Here is a 6799-nt window from a genome sequence, read left to right as displayed (position 1 = left end):
AGGAGTCCACAAGCTGTGGTTTCCTCCCACCAAAGTCATCAATGAGTAATGACCACAATTCTTTCTCCAAGTCAGAAATCAACTGCTTTGTGATTAGGAAAGGGACAGTATCCAAAGAGACATACATCTTCCTTATATCTGAGAAACTTCTGCCCAATCCCTTTATTTTATCAGGCTCTGAGGGCTCTTGGATTACTGAAAAAATTGACGAGTGTGGAAAGCATCCTGTGAAAACATTCTGGGAAGTTTAATTGGGAACAGAAAAATATGGAGTCGTTTGAAGTGATCCAGCTCTCCAGCAAGTTCCATGTTCTTTCAATGTAAAAACACACTCCCTTAAAGATCCTCCTCCATGTTCATTTTGTTTTGAGTCAAGGAAGCACCTGAGCTAAAAAGAAAAAAGGAAAAAAAAAAAAAGATTAAAACCTAGACTTAACAAAAAAGACAGAATTTTCCTAGTAGATCTCATGAAACAGGATTTGGGAAAGAGAATATTGTTAGTTTGGAGAAAATGTGCCCTGTTGAACTTGATCATTTAGCAATGCACATTGGTCTGAGGAAGAAGACTGTGCCATTTCCCTATAAGCTCCAGCCACCACATGAAGTGTTTTCTTCCCTAATTGTTATTTCAAAATCCAAAGTTCTGTGCTAAAGGCCTTTGACGAAATTGCAAACGAGAACAAGCATAAACAAGTGGTCAGAGAAGAATGGTTTTAAAAGTCCCATTTACACAGTTGTAGAGAATAAGAGCAAGCCATTCTTGGCACAAAAACAAAAAAAAAAATCACAAAAACCTGTGACAGTGGCTACTTACTGATATGAAGGGAGGAAGATCCCTATGAGCATTAAATACTCAGAGTCAGACCTGAAAAATATTCCAGGGTATGATATGAAATGGGAGGAAAGAGAATAATGTCATAAAAAAAAGTCACTTGACTACAGACTACATCATAGCAATAGTCCATAAGGAGTCCCACAATGGCGCTTTTAAGTTACTCTAGATTCAACAGGGCAACATTATGATGCTTTGTTCTTGGTGATCTACCTCTGCCCATACAGCCTTTCTTGCAGTAATTGTCCTTGATGCCCTCCTCACATACTATTTTCTGCCTCCACCTGCCCACCCTACCTGCCCTGCTGCCTACACTAGAACAGTCTGTCTTTGTTATCTATCAGGCAGAGGGGCTGGGTGATGTGGCAAGGGACTCTGGAAAGATCCAGCAGCTGCATCAGGAGGCTCCTAGAACAGAGAGCAGGCCAACGTTTGAAAGGTAGACAGCTCTGCAATCAAAATGATGGCCCAGCCAAAGTGAATAGATTCTGAGACTCTGCTCCTTGAGGGATTGGTGGTGAGGGAAGCCAGGCAGAACCCCAGGTCAGAAAACAGTAAGTGCAAAGCAAGAAGAGAGCAAAGTAGGGGCACCTGGGTGGCTTAGTCAGTTAAGCGTCCGACTTTCACTTGGGTCATGATCTCGCGGTTCGTGGGTTCAAGCCCTGTGTCGGGCTCTGTGCTGCCAGCTCAGAGCCTGGAGCCTGTTTCAGTCTGTGACTCCCTCTCTCTCTGACCCTCCCCTGCTCACGCTGTCTCTCTCTCTCCTAGAAATGAATAAAACATTAAAAAGAAGAAGAAGAAGAAGAAGAAGAAGAAGAAGAGAGCAATGTAACTGGGAGGACCAGAAAGCAGTTAGTTGAAATAGATCCCTCAACCAGTGGAGTGTGATCATGAGGGTGGAGACAGCAGTCTAGATGCCAGATTTAGGATTCATGTTGCAGGTAACTTTCTGGGATGCTAACAAAGGCTCCTCCAGAGCATCCATCCCCAGGGCTTCTTCGTGCCCATTACTCCTTATGATTAGCAAAACCAAAGGATCAAATTCTTGTCCATGAGTTACAAAATAGGCTTTTAAAATTCATAACAGAAATGATCTTACTAAAATCCAAACTATTTTTGCTCGTATGAATTAGGCTTTTCAGTGACAAAAGATTGTTTTGGTTCCAAAAGCTTGGCTTTGAATATCAGGATCTAACGGTCTGAACAAAAAGTTTATGCTATAGTCAAATTTGTACCATAAACAATGGCGTTGGAGAGATTGCAGGGTGATGCATAAGCCATCTGCCTCCTCCCATGGCAGCCACTGCCCCACCCCACCCCCCAAGACCAGCAGAAAATCTCATAGGTTCGAGGAAAGAAGATACTTGGGAAAAGAGAGCAAGAGAGTGAGGAATTGATATGAATTCCTAAGAAAGGGGCCTTCATATCCTGCACATCCCAGGCTCCAATCCATGGAGCTGGAGTCAAGGTCCCTAAGAGAAATCCCAGATGGGTTTTCTGGTCCTCCTAAGGACCTGAGAGCACAAGAAACTTCTGCTTCTCTTTTCAGGGAGTATTCCCGAGACACGGAACCAATGAAGACCCATTGATGAGGTCATAAACAGCTGCCAGTGCACAGTGATAAGGACCAGACAGATTAAGTTGTATCTTATAGATCCCAGCAGAAGACAGGTGAAGTAGAAGATGGCTGCCAAATAGATTCACTCCCTTCAACAGAGCCAGGGTGAAAGAGAAACTTGTCACCCTGACTCCCAGAGCTTAGATCATCTATGGGAGACAAAGATATCTTGAATTAGCTGAATCCAGTGTTCTACCACAGAGCAGACAGGAGGGCTCAAGGGCTAAACTAGAGTCAGTTATAGAGAAATAGATACCTCTTTGCACACCTGAGTGTTTTGACTGTGGTATTTATACCTGTTAAAAGATCTGGATCCAGAGTAACACTGCTCTCATGCTGGGCCTCCTAAACTGGTGTTTAGGAAACCACACATTGTCTCTAAATAAACTGTATAGAGTTCGGAAATACACCTAACCATACACCAGAATTTAATATAAAAGCTACACTTCAGACCAGTGAGGAAAAGATTATTCAATAAATAGAGTTGGTATAACTAGGAACCATTTGGAAAATGATTAAGAAAAATCTCCATCTTGCTCTTCATACCAAAGTAAATTTCAAAGATTTTAACTCTGCAAAACCTGGTAACACCGGAAGAAAATGGGGTAATATTAGAATGGGAAACACTTTTCTAAGAATGACACAAAACTTAGAAGTATAAGAAGATTGAAACATTTGACTACAATTTTTTTATTTCTGCACAATAAAAAATAATGAACAACTAAAAGGCAATTGGTAAATTTGGAATATCATTTATAACCCATATTGTAGGGCTAATTTCCTAAATTTATAAGGAGCAGATATCAGTTAATAAAAAGATGTCCAACACAAGAGAAGATTAAACAAAAGACACGGACAAGGAAGGCAGAAAAAGAGATACAAATGGCTAATGCATATATGCAAAGATGCTCAACCTCTTTAATAATTAAGGAAATCTAAACCCAACTAACATTTTTTTTTGCATTTTATTATTTGTGATCATTTTATTACTTGTAGGCTCAAATGAGTATTCCATGTGTACATGATAACACAAGGAGAAATGGAAAAATCAAAAGTTTTTATTGCTAATTTTCATAACTGTAACACTTTAACTTTTAAGTTTTATTTATTTATTTATTTATTTAGAGAATGGCAGAGTGAGAGGGAGAGAGGGAGAATCCCAAGCAGGCTCTATCCACACTGTCAGCACAAAGCCTGACACAGGGCTCAAACCGTGAAATCATGGCTTGCGCCGAATTCAAAAGTTGGATGCTTAACTGACCGAGCCATTCAGGTGCCCCACATAGCAGTAACACTCTAGCTAAGCAAGTTTACAAACACAAATGGATGTAAAAACCTGAGTAAAGATTTACGAATCTTTAAATTAAAGATAGTTTCTCACATTTTTTGACAGAGGGTTACATTATAGGGTTACATTATATTTTCTAAAAGCATATTATAAGTGAATTCACATTTTAAAATAATCCACTTCCTATGAATTTCAAAGTTATTAGAAGAAACCAATGCAATGCTCTTTGGTTTTAATGCTCTCAAATAGTATGACAGGGGTCCTTCAGGACCGCCTCCTTCCTTTTCTCTGTGCATATGCAAATTATCATAGTCTTACTCCTGGGCCATTGATATTTCCTTCTGAAAGACATACAGAAAATCCTTAATTCTAGTGAACCAAAATAACATTTTTTAATCAATGAAATTGGCAAATATCTAAGCTTGATAATACTTTTGCTAGGGCCATGGAAACCAGACATCTTCATACACCTTTGCTATAAGAATAATTGTCATAATTTATCAACATGTGTGAAACCATTTAGTCTATGATCCTTTTGGTGAGAGGAACTTAAACTACAAACACACCTGAAAAAGTTCATGAAATAGGTTCATTGCAGTATTGCTTCTAGTTTAAATAAAAAAGGAAACTCTCTTTAAGTAGGGATCTAGGGAAGGGATTGCTCGAGGCAGGGCACACCATTTCAGGAGCCTGGGGTAAGGAGGGGGTTCATGGGCTTGACTCACACTGAAGTTAAATTCAGTTCTATTTCTCAGCTAACTAAATGATCCCCATCTTCTATTTGTACCATGAGGTTTTGTACTTTTATTTTTTCACTTAACTCAGCCATAAAAATATTAATTAGAGTCCTACTATGCTCTATACATATTTTATTATGTCTATAATGAAGCTGGGGTTTGAAGGATTGGTGTAATTTGAACAAGCAGAAAAGGTCGGAAGGTCATTAAAGGAGGAGAAACAAACATGGCGTCGTGGGAGTGTATAATATGCTTAATGAGCAAAATAAAGCACATCTGAATTCTTTTTGGGGCCAGGAGGTGTGTAGTTAGAGAATAAGCTTATGGTCAGATAAGATGCAGAAGCCATTGCATTACCAGCAAATGATCATTATTGTTACATTTGTATTTTTTGCAAAACAACTCTGGCAGCCAAATACAGGGTGGAATGAAGAGGAAAGGAGGGAGGGAGGCTAATTAGCTGGCTGATACAATGGGTAATGAGGTCAGAACAAGGTCAATAGAAGGTAGAATGGAAAAGGTTGAGAGGGTTGGAGACAATTCAGAGATGGTGGAAACAGAAGATGGCTACTTATCTGATGTGGGAAGTGGAGATGAAGTCATTTGAGATAGCATTAGCAAAAGCGTGTTGTTGATTGGAGGTGAAAAGGTGCAGAGGAGGTGAAAGCATTTCTAACTTCAGAGACTAAGGAAAAGTTGGTGCTGTTAACCAACATAAGGATCCTGGCTAGGAAGGCATTTTGGTAGAGGGCTGGAAGACATGCTAAATTTTGGAAGTGTTGAGTTTGAGATATCTATGTGGTGTCCAGGAACAGATGTCTGACTGATATTTGGAAACTATGATTGGAACCTTCTGAGTGAAAAAGACCGCTCCATGGGTAATGCCAAGAAGAGAAGAGTGGAGGTAGGACTTTGGAGAATATGTGCATTTCAGGGCTGGGTCAAGGATGGGGTGTCAGCAAAGGGATTGGACGAGGAAAGGTCAGAGTCCATAGAGAAATAGTGCTCTGGAAGCCACAGGTGGAGCCGGCCAGTAATGCTAAACAGTGGGGCAAGCCCTGTAGAGCCGCAAGAAAGTTCAGCTGGGCTAGCTGCCCCCAGCCGCACTGATTCTCTCCAGCTGCTCTCTGAAGTTTAAAGCACCACAGTCCCTGCTAAACCACAGTTTCATTTTCTGAGGTCTGGAAGCAGATAACCCTCCTTCGGAGGTACCTTCTAATGCTGCAGCACCCTGCCTACGTCATTCATCTCATTTCATATCGCGTAGGCGTTTTGTTATCTCACAGCATCACAAGAAGAGAGGTGAGTACACAACAATTAGATATTTTGAGAAAGACCACATTCACTTAACTTTTATTATAGTACATTGTCATAATTGTTTATTTTTAATGTTTGTTTATTTTTGAGAGAGAAAGAGACAGAGTGTGAGCAGGGGAGGGGCAGAGAGAGAGAGGGACACCAAATCTCAAGCAGGCTTCAGGCTCTGAGCTGTTGTCACAGAGCCTGACCTGGGGCTCGAACCCGTGTAACGCGAGATCACGACCTGAGTGGAAGTCAGACACTCAACCTACTGAGCCACTCAGGTACCCCTTAATTAGCCTATTTTATTACTAGTCACTGTTGTTCATCTCTTACTGTGCCTAATTTGTAAATTTACCATAGGTGTTTGTGCATACGAGAAAACATAGTATATATAAGGTTCAGGCATCCACTGGGGGTTTTGGAATGTTTCCCCTGCAGATAAAGGGGGACTACTGTATTGTTCAGCTTTTTCTATGAAAACTTTCAAACACGTTCTGAGAAATAAGTGTTATAATCCCCTTTGTCCCGGGATACACAAATATAAAAAGATGCAATTTCCTGACCCTCTTTGGCAAGTCCAGGGCAATGGAGCTCACAGTTCTCCAGGCCTTAGTCCAAGACGCCAACAGCCAAAACCTTCCAAGCAAATAAATAAACAAAAGCAGCAAAAATACACCAGAGTCCACAGAAAGTCATGCAAATTAAATGACACTTATTTTTCCATATGAGAAAACTTGCTTCTGACAAGAAAATTGAGTTCCTTTTCTACATTTTCTAGCATAATGTTCCTGTTCTTTCTTAAATCTCGAAAGAATTTCCCAGCAATCTCTATGCTCCTTAAATCCTGACAAAGCCAAGGATATTCCTCAAAGCTGGCTTTTGTTAGAACACCTAGGGGATGCTTTCTAGACATTTCACTTCACTGACTTTTTTGGGAGTTACTAAATATTTAAGCGTGTAATTAATCCTAAAGCCCTTCTGATTATTTGCTCGGAAAAAGAATTGATTTAGATGGCAATGAC

At 40.3% G+C, this 6799-nt stretch overlaps 1 long non-coding RNA gene across 1 annotated transcript; it reads right to left on the bottom strand.

Annotated features, from left to right (window-relative positions):
- Positions 1 to 228: 228 nt before the first annotated feature.
- Positions 229 to 2360, bottom strand: LOC120234254. The gene is made up of 2 exons (XR_005529038.1): positions 2068 to 2360; positions 229 to 388 (listed from the first exon to the last, which is right to left on the bottom strand). It is a non-coding gene; the product is annotated as an uncharacterized LOC120234254 (long non-coding RNA).
- Positions 2361 to 6799: the final 4439 nt, after the last annotated feature.

The sequence above is a fragment of the Hyaena hyaena genome, unplaced genomic scaffold, assembly GCF_003009895.1.
Source record: "Hyaena hyaena isolate Hyena2069 unplaced genomic scaffold, ASM300989v1 scaffold_105, whole genome shotgun sequence".
NCBI lineage: Eukaryota > Metazoa > Chordata > Mammalia > Carnivora > Hyaenidae > Hyaena > Hyaena hyaena.
Note: the sequence above shows the minus strand (reverse complement) of the source record. Positions and strands in the feature narration are given on the sequence as shown.